General features: G+C 34.6%; 1 pseudogene; it reads left to right on the top strand.

Moving 5' to 3' along the window:
• The first annotated feature begins 7,290 nt into the window (after window positions 1-7,290).
• LOC131837862 (olfactory receptor 6C3-like) lies at window positions 7,291-8,223 on the top strand (annotated as a pseudogene).
• The last annotated feature ends 5,693 nt before the right edge of the window (window positions 8,224-13,916 follow it).

Genomic DNA, 13,916 nt, shown 5'->3' with positions numbered 1-13,916 from the left:
CTCTCAAGCCTTATTGACTCATTAGTTCAACTTTAGTCAAATTAAATGAAGTATATTGGGGTTAGGATTTGCAACTGGATATATTAAAAAGTATAAAAACAGGACAGTATATTTTGTTTTACTGTAACAATTAATTCATTTTCAGTTAAGAACAGGAAGTTACTATGGCTATGTGTGTTGCCATTTGGAGATAGGCTATGGATATTGTGTTCAAGAGGACAGACTTTAATTTCAGGAAGCCTAAGATTATATTTGATACTTGCTAGCTATGTGAATTTGTGTAAGGCATACCATCTCTACGAACCTCAGTTCTTCAATGGGGATATAGAATAAGAGAATAAAACTTTCATAACTGTGTTTAAGGACTAAGTGAGATAAATAATAAAAGTGCTAAATATCACTGAAATAAATTGTCTTTGAAAAATCACAGCTACCATGAGCATCCTTCCCAAAGTCTGAAATTAATGCCAACTAAAACAAAAATAAATAAAGCAGCTATTTATATATCCTAGTGTCATATAAATTATAGAGTGTGTTCACTTACATTAGTTGAATTAATTCTCAAAACACTCCTTACATTTACACTCCATGTCAAATGAAGAAAAATGAAGCTTAAAAAATTTTAGTAACATCCAAAGTCACAAATCTACTAAGTGGCTCTTTTTTCATTTTTAATCCTTGCCTTTCTTTTTTAAAAGATTTTATTCATCTACTTGACAGACTGAGATCACAAGTAGGCAGAGAGGCAGGCAGAGAGATAGGGAAAATCAGGCTCCCCACTGAGCAGAGAGCCCTAATGCAGGGCTCCATCCCAGGCCCCTGGGATCATGATCCCAGTGGAAGGCAGAATCTTTAACCCTTTGAGCCACCCAGGCACCCCAATCCATCCCCTCCTAATAACAAACAAACAAAAAAAATCTGTAATAAATAAACTAACCCTATAATGTCAAAAATATGAGTTAATAGTAAGTTTTAATGTCATAATTTTATTAATAATCTATTTAGTTTCCTTCCTCATTCAAATTATAGATGGATGATTGGTAAACCAAAACTATAAGGTTATGTGTTAATATTCAGCAAAAACCCCTAATGATATGAGTGTTATCATTTCTGAAAATACTATTAAATGTAATTTGGTGCTTTCTTTTTTCCTTGATTTGTTTCTATACACAACTGTATGGATTATAAAAACTGGCCTTCCCATCCTTGATGAAATGAATAAATGTAAATAATTGTGATTTCTCCAGGAAAATGGTCATCCAAAATAATATAAAGAACAGTGAAAGACAATTCCAATAAAATAATTCTTCCAGTCACTCAGTGGAGTCAACTGTGGAGATTTTGTTTCATTTGGACAGAGATTTCACATGATCTCTAGTTAATTTGTCAAGAATGAATGAGTAGTGCCAGAAGTGTATTCCAGTGTTACTATAAAGCTGAGCTAGATATTGCCCATAACATTAATTAATTTTTTTCTTTCCTCTAATATATTAAAATAAATGTGAACAACTCATTCTGAACAATTTAATAAAGGAAAAAGAAACACAGTAACATGAACAATAGAGCAAATTTCTTTGGAGTACTCTCTGAATATATCTTTCTAATGACTTTTAAAGGGCTTTAACTAAAGATAAGTGAATAAACACATAAGATTAAAAAAAAAAAAAAAAGACTATCAAAGCTAATGCATCACTTAGGGAGACTTCCATCCAGCACAACAGAAAGAATTATTTTCGTTTTCTTTATTTTAAAATACCTGAAATAAGTGGAACCAGGCAAAGGGTCCTCTCTCAGACTGTCAAAGGGACATCCTATGAGACTTCAATCTCATGTATTTTTTAAAATAGAGTTATTTTCTTACCTTGAACATCAATGAAATTGCCATTGACTAGTTTATCAGAAGTATTAATTAATCATCATTCATATGTACTTGATGGTAAAAATTTCAAAAGGGTAAGATATCAACTTTTCTTAAAAGATTTTATTTATTTTAGAGACAGAGAGAGTGGGTGTGAGCTGGTAGAACAGAGGGGACGGGGGGGGAATCTGAAGCAAATTCCATGATGGGCATGGAGACTGACTCAGGGTTCCATCCCACAATCTTGAGATCATGATCTGAGCCAAAACCAAGAGTGGGTCAGTCATTCAACCGACTGAGCCACTCAGGCACCCCATGATATTGATGTGTTAAGAACAAAACCTCTGAAGATGCTTCCTAGACTTCTTATTCAGCCAATGTTCAGTATTATGTTTCAATTTCAATTCTATTTAATATTTGTTAAAAAAACATTTATTTTTGTGAGAGAGAAAGAGCGAGAGAGTGGGGGTGGGCCAACGGGGGACATAGAGAGAATCCCAAGCAGACTCCTCCTTGAGCACTGAGCCTAAGGTAAGGCTGGATCTAATGACCCTGAGATCATGACCTGGACCAAAACAAATAGAGGCTTAACTGACTGGGCCACCCAGACACCCCTCTAGTTTCACTTTTCAATGACTCCATGAATCTGTCTCAGGAATCCTCAGAAAGCAAGTCAAAATTGTTTGAAAGGAGTGGAAAGAAATGTGTATAATGGCATAAGCCATTATACGGAACTGTAATAAGTATATTTAATATATATTTAGTTAATGAGATAACCAAATGAGGTAGAATTATTCCAAGAGATCTTAAGTGCTATAATTGAACTGTACATCCAAGTGGGATTTAATCTAAGAGCAAAAACAATAGCTTAAAAAATTCTTAAGTTGTTCCTAGGTAGGAATAATATGGTGGATAGTAGTGCTGTCACTGTTATTCTAATGTTACTTTATGGGCAGCGTGAGGAAAAGAAGCAAATGAAGATTAATACAATATTAGAATCTTCTCTAATTCCATCAATAGCCAGGGTTCTAATTATGAGATAAAGAATATATAAAGGGGTGCCTGTGTTGTTCAATTAGTTATGCATCTGCCCTCAGTTCAGGTCATGATCCCAAAGTCCTGGGTTTGAGCCCTGTGCCAAGGTCCCTGCTCAGCAAGAGAGTCTGCTTCTCCTTCTCCCTCCACCTTTACCTCCTGCCACACTTATGCTCTCTCAAATAAATAACACTTTAATTAAAGATATATACATATATCTTTATCTTATTAATGAATATATATTAATATATTATATATATGCATGTATATGGTAGAAGGAGTTTCACAAAAATATTGTAGTCCTAAATTTGAATGATAGATTGAAATTGCACTCATAGGCATTTTACTTAAATATATATATATATATATATATATATATATATATATATATGTGTGTGTGTGTGTGTGTGTATGATTCTTGGGTAACTCAGTGGGTTAAGTGGCCACTTTTAGCTCAGGTCATGATCCCAGGGTCCTGAAACTGAGCCCCACCTAGGGCTCCCTGCTCAGTGAGCAGTCTGCTTCTCCCTCTCCCTCTGTTCTTCCCCCCTTTCCCCTGCCACCACCCACTCATGCTTTCTCTCTCACTTGTGCTCTTTCTGTCTCAAATAAATAAATGAAATATTTTTTAAAAAATTCTGTGTGTTGGCCCTATCCACTGAAAATACCTAGAAAGGATGATCAAACTCATAGTTTCTTAACCAGTTTCTTACCTTGATTCACATTTCCTAACCAATGTAAGGAGGCCTCTTTGGAGAAATGACTCAGTCCAGTTCTAATACAGAAAAGTGTAGCATGAGCCTGGAAACACTTGTTCTACAAGATGCAAAGGAAACAATCAAAGAGGAAAAGTGTACGGTCCAAAAGAGAAGGGTCTCCCCCAGACTAAAGCACTCCAAAGAGAGAGGGATGACAATTTCAATCTCCCTTGAAATACGTATGTCAATCACTAATGTGACCTACAACAAATACAAAATTTATAGAGCCGTGTATTCCTTTTTTTTTAACTTTTTATTTTTTATAAACATATATTTTTATCCCCAGGGGTACAGGTCTGTGAATCACCAGGTTTACCAAAGCACATACCCTCCCCAATGTCCATAATCCCACCCCCTAGAGCCGTGTATTCCTAAAGATACCAACAAAAAGATACTAGACAACCAACTCTGACTATGAAATAGAAATGAAGTAGGTATTCACCTGGGCTTTTTCGTGTAAACTGTAACAATGAATAAGCAAATGGTAAATAACAGATTAAGAACATCGCCATTTTGCATCACATCATGAATTAAAGGATCCAGCCATTGATCAACAGTACCTCCTAAGAATAAAAAAAAAAAAAAAAAAAAAAAAAAGAAGAAGACTAAACATGTGTCTCCTCTTGATAGTTACAAAGAAATTCCCAAACCTAAATTTTTGCAAAATAAGAGTCCCCAAACCTAAACCAGGATTAAGCCTCTAAACCTAAACAGCAATTACAGGAAATCCTGGGAATGAGAATGCAGTCAAATGAGCATTTCTGCACCTGTGCTCCCCACGAATATGAGAGAGTTTCTTGTTGCCTATTAATTGGGCTTTTAGGGTAAAAACATGACACCATTTCATTCTTGCAATAGAACTGATCTACAAGATTACCATATTATATACTTAAAGTTGCTGAGAGAGTAAATCTTAAATGTTCTCACCACAAAAAAGAAAAGGTAAATATACAAGTGAAAGATGGGCTAACTAACCCTACCTTGGTAATCATTTCACAATGCACAAGTGTCTAAAATCAACACATTGTTCCCTTCAAACTTACATAGTATTATATAGGTTAATTCTAGCTCAACAAAGCTGAAATAAATATAAATGAGTGGACAAGGGCATCACTCCCTATGATATAAAGCCACATTTGCCAGCATGCTCCTTTACTGACTGCTCCTTTAAGTACCTTAAGTAAACACAGTATTCACAGTCATAAATTTCAGTTATGCCTACATTTTCCTTCCATTTTTCTTCCCACTCTGTTCTAATTCCTCTCTTCCAGTAAGTAATTTCCGAAAAGTCTTGCATTCCAACTGTGATTTACTTCTGCATCGGTAACTATGTCATTATCTGATTATACAAACTGACAATTGTATTTTTTATGTTAAAGTACTTATGTCTTGTTATTATTTTTATATATACAGCACTTATTTAATATTAAATAGTTATTATTTAATGCGTATTATTAGTTTATATAATTATATAACAAATGTATGCCTTACTTTTAACTGATTACATGTAGTATAATTTTTATTATCAAAATATTTGGGACATATAAAAATGGCATTTAAAAATCAATAATAATTCACTATCCAGAATTTCAAATAAGTAAAATATTAGTACTTGGTGATATTTCTCATTAGAATATTAAAGATAAGACAAATAAATATAAAGGCCAATTTTAAAAATTAGATGGGCAAATTGACACTGTAATTAAATATTCCTATTTGTACTGAGGGTTAAATTAACATGTATATTGGAATTTTTAAAAAATATAACCAAAAGGTGCCTTATAATAGTTATTATTTAACTTAGAATTACAAAATAACCTTGTTTCTCAATGCTTCAACACCAAGAAAGTCTAAGGATAAATAATAAAAAGGGCATATTTAGAAAGATTTATATTTCCGGATGATTAAAAATAAATTAGATTGAGTTTATTTTTATAAAAAAGGTTTCACAACAGTTTTTATTATTCACAAAATATTAAGAAATTGTGATTAATGGATTAATTATTTTGTAGAAGTCAACATTTTAGGTCCTCTGTGGGATACAAAAATGAACACAACCATTCTCAAGGGAGATTCACTATAGAAAAGAATTAAAAGGCTACTGAGAAATGTAAGGATGGCTTCCAGGAATCCCTCGTGGTCTGTAAATATACAGTCTGACCTGGACTTGGTCTTGTTCCCACTAGATCAATGAACAACTTTCTTTTGAGGTCAAAACAAATTGACTTGGAAAATTTGAGCTATAAGTGCAAGTGGAGGAAAATCAATCTAGTTTAAGAATTCGCACTCATACACCAATGATGTTATATCCTTCTCAGTCCTCTCTTTAATTAGTGCTTTCCTAAGTTTTTAGATTAACATTATTGAAGAGGACTATCATATTATTTCCACATTTTTTAAGGTTTTCTGACATTTTGTATTTATTTCCTGAACTGTTTCCTTCGAGCCATCAAAGGAAATCTAATCAAATCGAATCAAATTTGATCAGAGTGAACTTTGCTGAAGTCTGGCAGAGAAGCAATGATTTGCATTCTGTTCTTCACAGCACAAATTTAATTCTTAAAATATAAAGGAGATAACTGTCATAAATTTAATAATCAAAATCTATAGCACAGGATATCCAGCACAACTGGGAATTGCCTGTATGTTAGTACAAATAGAAGACATTTTCCTGTATGTTTCTGAAATATCCTTATGGATCACTGTTCTCATGTAAAAGATAAGTGTGAGACAGAATTACAAGAGAACCAGATTTTTTTTTTCATAAAGCTAATAGCTCAGGAAGAAGGATGTTCAAATGGAATAGGCACTGGGCAACAATCTGGGTGACAGAACTGCTAATATCTGAGGCAAGTAGTTACTTTTCAAATTTGTGCTTCAGTGTAAAATTTTTTAAAAAAAGGTGCAGCTCCATTAAGCTCAAAAATAAAAATATTTTTGTATGTATATTTCTAGCAAGTCACAGAAGATATGAAAATTAATAAAAAACTAGTGAAACATTCATTTTGATGGAATTACAAGAAAAAACAATAAATGAGTAAGTGAATATATTCTTTATTTGTTAAATAAAATAATAGGGCTATTACCTCTCTCACACAGTAAGTATATATAATATGCTACTATATATGTATACAGCATTCTCACACTATTTTGAAAATTATACCCCAAATTATTAATATATAAAATAAAATTAATGATTAAATTAAATAATTAATAGTGATAAATTACTTGTAAGAAAATCATTAATTGATTTCTTATGTCAGAAGATGTATAAAGGTTGTTACTTAAGCCTTCTTTCACTACCTTGTGATGGAATTAAGAACATTTCTGTTTTTAGGTGGTGGTATAACTTATAAATACATAAGAAAGATTATTGCATGAAGATTAACAAACTTCTGCTACATTTCAAATAAGAAAAGTAATAAAGCAAAACTCACAAATATGCATTATAACCAAATGCAAACAAGAGGATCAAAATAAGATCAACATGAAGTATAGAATATATTTTATAATTGTATCAGTGATGGTGATATTGATCATCATGAATTACACCTTTCATATCCTCCCTTTAATGCTTTTGCCATCTAGATATCTTTAAAGAAACAGGAGACAGAGAGAAGGAGGGAGAGCAAGAGAGGAATGAACCACACAGTGATCACAGAGTTTGTCCTGCTAGGCCTTTCTGATGATCCTGACCTTCAGATTGTGATTTTTCTCTTCTTATTTATCACATACTTATAAAGTGTCACTGGAAACCTGACTATCATCACTCTAGCCTTGGTGGACCCTCATCTGCAGACACCAATGTATTTCTTCCTCCGAAACTTCTCTTTCTTAGAAATCTCATTTACAACTCTGTGTATTCCTAGATTTCTGGGAGCAATTATCACCAGGGATAAAACTATTTCCTATAACAACTGTGCAGCCCAACTCTTTTTCCTTATTTTCATGGGGGTGACAGAATTTTACATTCTAACTGCCATGTCTTATGACCGCTATGTTGCCATCTGCAAGCCTCTTCATTACACCACCATCATGAGCAGGAAAGTCTGCACAGTGCTTGTGCTCTGTGCGTGGCTGGGCGGGTTCCTGACCATTTTCCCACCCCTCATGCTTCTGCTCCAGCTGGATTACTGCGCTTCCAATGTCATCGATCACTTTGCCTGTGACTATTTTCCCCTTCTACAACTATCCTGTTCAGATACGTGGCTCCTAGAACTGATTGGTTTTTACTTTGCTTTGGTTGCTCTGCTATTCACTTTGGCACTGGTGATTTTATCTTATATGTATATTATCAGAACGATTTTGAGATTCCCATCTGCCAGTCAGAGAAAAAAGGCTTTCTCCACATGCTCCTCTCATATGATTGTCATTTCCATTTCTTATGGAAGCTGTATATTTATGTATGCTAATCCCTCTGCAAAAGAAAAGGCATCATTGACAAAAGGAGTGGCTATTCTCAACACCTCTGTTGCCCCTATGCTAAACCCCTTCATTTACACTCTGAGAAACCAGCAAGTAAAACAAGCCTTCAGAGATGTGATCCATAAAGTAAATATTTTCTTCAAGTAAATTAAATATTTCTCCTGGGGCGGGGGTGGGAGGGAAGGAGAGTCTAAAGAGTAACTAGGTAAAATCCTGAAATTCCTAATATCTATATCAATATGCTTCTTCTTATAGTCTATGGTGTGTGCTGTGAAATGTGTAAGTCTGATGATTCACAGACCTATATATCTGGGGCAAATAATACATTATGTGCTAATTTTAAAAATCTACACTCCCAAAGTATTGTATATTAAATTCTGTTCTTAGAAGTAATAAGTAGTTGTGATTTGCACTTTAAATGTAGAGCTTTGTATTTTGTGAAATATAGTGCATATTACAAGGTAAATATTGATCATGATATTATGTACTATTTATAGAATTTCCATGTTCTCTACCATTTTTTTAAGTATTCATAGTTGGGGCACCTGGGTGGCTCAGTCAGTTAAGCATCTGCCTTCCATTCAGGTCATGATCCCAGGTCCTGAGATGGAGTCCCGCATCATGCCCCCTGCTCAGCAGAGAGCCTGCTTCTCCCTCTCCCTCTGACCACCGCTCTGCCTACTCAGGCCTTCTCTTGCTCTCACTTGTTCTGTCAAATAAATAAATAAAATCTTAAAAAACTATTTATACCTGTTAAAGATTTGAAGCAAATGCAATAAAACTAAAACACATGCCATTTTCCTAATTCCTTGAGTATCTTATGACAGTTATTTTGAATAATTTGTTAGATGTGCTTATATTTCTCTAGACTCTGCTAATGAAAATGTTGTTATTTGATTAGAGAAATTTTCTCTGTTTCTTCATGTTTCTTGTACCTTTGGGTTGATACATTTGAGAAAACAATGGCCTCTCACAGTCTTATAAACCTGGATTTGTACAGAGTAAGACCATCACCCTTCAGTCTAGTTTCAGTCCACAAAATTCTGGGGGCCTCTCAGACCTTTTCCAAGGATGTGCCTTCTCACACTTTTACAGGGATCTTCGAAGAAGATCAAATTCGAAGATTTTGCCCGTTTCCTTATTTTCTTATTTCATGGAGTTTGATCTCTTGCTCGCTCTGTTTCTGTGTTACCTCAGGTCCTTGAAGCAACATCTTGCCATCTAGATCCTTCTTATTCTCAGCAGCCTATAATACCTAGAGTATGCCAAGTGCCCTAAGTTAACAATTTTTTTTTTAAATTTTACCTTAGACTCTTCTTTCTGCAGTGCTCTTTCTTACATTATGTAAATCTCTGACATAGTGAACTATATTATTTTCCTTCTTTCTAAAGCATTTTTCTTAACAATTCCATCCAGCCTGAATATTGACAACACAAACATTTAATCTCTTTTCTCCAAGGAATTCTTTATTTCTTCAGGAAGTGTTTTTGTTGTTGGTGGTGGTGGTTGTGGTTGTTTTTTGTGTGGGGTTTTTGGATTGTAATTTTCTCTGCTTATCTTTCCCTTCTGTTCTTACATTTCATCTACTTTATCCACTAGATCCTTGCAATATTAATCACATTTATTTCAAATTTCCAGTCTTAGTATGCTAACACCTCACCCATGTCTCGTTCTGAATCATTCTCTGCCTCTCCAAAATTTTTTTTTACCTTTGTTATGTTTGTAAACAAATACAGAACAGATAGACGTTTAGAAATGTGATGTTCTCAAAAAAAAAAAAAATTCTTGCCATTTGCAATGATATGGATTGAACTAGAGGGTATTATGCTTGGTGAAGTAAGCCAGTAAGAGAAAGACAATTATCATATGATCTCTCTGAGGAATTTAAGATCTGGGCGGGAGGTTGTGGGAGAAAGGGAGGGAAAAAGGAAACAATATGGGGCCAGGGAGGGAGACAAATTATAAGAGACTATTAATCTTAGGTAAGAAACTGAGGATTGTAGGGGGTGTCGGAGGAGAGATGGGGGGCTGGGTGATGGACATTGGGAAGGGTATGGGCTATGGTGAGTGCTGTGAATTGTGTTAAGACTAGTGACTCACAAACATGCACCACTGGGGCAAATAATGTTAATTATATGTTATTATTATTTGTTATTATTATATGTTAATTTTAAAAATCACAATAAAAGAAAAAAAGGAAAAGAAATGTTATGGTTAGGCATGGGAGAAGGGGACGGATTCTATAGTCCTATGGTTAGAGCTCAGTGTTTTAGTGAGCCTCCAGCCTCTGGATTATAAACTTCGTGAGTGTTTCTCAGATTTTTCTCCCCACTTAAATAGAACAGGAAGGTTAGAGTGGGCTGAAGTTGGGTATTTTCTTTTTCCCAATGGAAGTCTAGAGGATACTGGAGTTGGGTATTTCCCTGTCTGGGGTGAGTTAAGCTCTATCGTGTCCCAGCAGGTTAGACTCTGGTCAGCTAGATTTCTGTGAGGGCTGGCTCTTTGTGAGGGCTGGCTTTCTTAAGAGCACAGCACTCTCATGTATTTAAAAACGGTCCCTTTTCCTCTTCCCATGAAGAAGCAGGAGGTGATATTTCTGACATTATACTTGAGGTTTTCCTACTCTAGCACTGGACCTTATGGCAGTTCCTGCTCATGAGCCTCTGTTCCCTTAAACCTTCACTTCTTATATTTATCTGTCTGATTTTCAATCTTGAGGGCAGTGATTTGCCTGCTCTAAGGATCCAAAATAGTTGATTTGTCAGGCTGTTCCTCTTTTTACTTATTGTTATACCCAGGTGGTGATTTGTGACTTCTTACATGCAGAACTGCAAACTGAAGGTGTCATATGTCTTAGACCACATTATTTTTCTGTTTAATCTCACATTTCTATACATTCCTTGCATGACTATTGATCTCTCTCAAGCTACTTCTTCTTATAGAAACAGAGAGCTCCACATACTATGTTTTATTTAATTCGCTAAAAATTTACATTGTTAAACTTTTTTAGAAATGAAGAAAGAGGGGTGCCTGGGTGGCTCAGTGGGTTAAAGCCTCTGCCTTTCGCTCAGGTCATGATTCCAGGGTCCTGGGATCAAGCCCTGCATCAGGCTCTCTGCTCAGCAGGGAGCCTGCTTCCCTGCCCCCCTCTGCCTGCCTCTCTGCCTACTTGGGATCTCTATCTGTCAAATAATTAAATAAAGTCTTTAAAAAAAGAAATAATTCAGGAAATTCAGGAAATGTTCCTCCCCCCAAAAAAAGAAATGGAGAAAGAAAGGCCTTTAATGTGAATAAATAACAAAGCTTGAATTTGAATCTATCTCTCTTGGATCTAAAACTCCTTTAAAAAAAAGATCCTTGTGATACACTGCCTTCCATTGATATTCTTATATATCATAGGAACTTACATATAAAACTAAAAATATTTTTTAGAAGTTTTAAGTCCTGAAAGTAATAAACTTATGTATATATGAAAACTTCAATAGAAATTAGGTATCTGTTAAAATAGCTCTTTTTAATGATATGCTGGTTTTACTGATTAACTTTGATATGAACAATTAGATCATCACTCTTAAATTACTTGGATCACATAATTTATTAAATACTGTGGTTGAATCAGAATAATTTAGAATATTTAACAAGCAAAAAAATCACTACTTTGGGGCAACTTTTGGTGAAATGGGAATCAACAGACAAGTCAGAAAATGTTAAAAGTACAATTTTGTATAATTTTATATTTGAAAAATGACAAAAAAATAATGGGTTCAATAGTATACATTATTTGGTATAATGGAGTAAATTTGCTGATTAAAAAATGGTTTGGTGTACTAAAAAAGTTCTGAACTGATAGGTTACTTTATAACTTTCAGAACATATTCTCTCATTTGGCTTCCCTTGATTTTTAGTAATTGTGTGGCAATAGAAATCTTATCTATTTTGATTCCGTTTTATCCCCAGTGCTTTATATATTATTTAAATGTAGCAGATCAGTGAAGATATTTGTTGAAGGAAAAAAATAGTGATTGATTCAACAGATTGCTTTTTTGATAATTTTCTAAAATGAGACAGAAAGAAATCAGAATTGTAAAATCCTGCCAATTTACTAGATTTTATGTTTCCATCAATTACAGGGATAAACCCAGCACATCCTTCAAATGGAAAGGGATTTTCTGGGTAGTAGATGCTTCTCAAGAATCAGCACCATTACTATGATGGGAGAATGACTTCAAGTGATTCTTGGAAAAGACTGAAGAGTTCAATGAGTATTTAATCCATAGTTTTTCATGCCTTTCAATGGGAAATCACTGAGCACTGAACTCTATCCCATTCTCCTTATCATTCTATATTCAGTGTTTTTGAATACTTTATTTCATACCTACTAGCTTGGAGTGCCACTTTTATGGAGATGTTTTAGTATATGATAAAATCTAATGTTTTCAGATGAAATTAAGTCGTCTCAGTATTTTACTCAGCAAAAGAAAAAATAGGAGATTCTATTCTTGAGAGAAATCCTGATTCAGGAAATGCAGGAAATGTTCCCAAAAAACTGCATATTTAGTTATTTTTCATTTAGATTATATGCAAAATATTCCAAGTGCTTCTGGCTGATTTCTTATGCCCTTTTTTTATCTCTTTGGGCATTATCCCAAAAGTTTCTCGTTCCAATATTAGTTCAACTTTTGATAACATTTGTACAATCCTTAGTGTATTTTCCTCTAGGCCCTTGTTGGCACATTTGATTCACTGGAGTATTTGCTCTGAGACATGAGTATATATGGTAAATAAAACATGTGCATTAGGCAAGAGACAATCCACATGGAATCTTCTTCCAAAAGGTCCAAAGTAACTCCAAATCTAACTTCTCTTCACTATTTTTGCTCCCATAGCTATAGGGAAAAGTGTGTAAAAGAATATTAGTTACAGAAATAAAGTAACTTCAATGTATTGAGAAGGACTGATTTTTAAAATACTGAATCTCTTAACCTAAAACTGAAATAGTTGTCAATTTGCTTTTTTTTTTAACCATTTCAACCAGCTGATGATGTCATTTTTATGACAAATAGAGGTAAGATTGTAAAGTTGTAGCCAATGGAAAATTTCTTTTTTTTAGCACTGATTCATTAATGTTTACCTTAACTTTATTTTGGAATACATAGAATAATTTGGGTTTCTTATGTCAGCTGTATTTATCAAGGATTATGAAAAATGAGTATGTTACATTTCCTGTTTGTCATAATATCTTATTCCTCTATTACTTTTCATACAATTATTGTCTCTCAATTTGATCTTCTCCAATTCTACTATCAACTAACATCTGATGTCTGATCTTGCTTATTATACTTAATCTCCTTCATTGTCAGTGTCTTCAAATTAACATAGATAACTCACACTGAGTAAATGAGATAAGTGCACTGAAAGACCTGGGGATCCCCTTACCCAAGAATTCAACACTGCCACAGGATGCAAACAGCAAGAGGTTCTTTATTGTTTCTGCAGGCGCCTGAGGGTGGTCAGTGAGCGCCTGAGGGTGGTCAGCAGCTCCTGCTAGCTGAGCACACCAGGCTGGGGTGGTGCAGGATTTTTATGGACAGATACAAACAAGTTTCGGGAGGGGCTGAGCTGACTGATTGATAGTTTGAACAGGCATACTTGGCGTCAGTGGAGTTGATCAGGGGACCCGAGCGCGAAAGCAGACAAAGCAATCTTACAGAAGCAGAACTGGCCAGTTAGCCCATGCATGCGAATGAAAGCACTATCAGGATATTGAAGGCCTGGTTACTATCAAGCCAAGGCCATTTTCCCTCTAATGAGGCACTAACATAAAGACAATTGGGAGTCTC

This window comes from Mustela lutreola, chromosome 8 (assembly GCF_030435805.1).
Source record: "Mustela lutreola isolate mMusLut2 chromosome 8, mMusLut2.pri, whole genome shotgun sequence".
In the NCBI taxonomy this organism is placed as follows: domain Eukaryota; kingdom Metazoa; phylum Chordata; class Mammalia; order Carnivora; family Mustelidae; genus Mustela; species Mustela lutreola.
The sequence above is the reverse complement of the archived record's forward strand: the minus strand, read 5'-3'. Positions and strand labels throughout refer to the sequence as shown.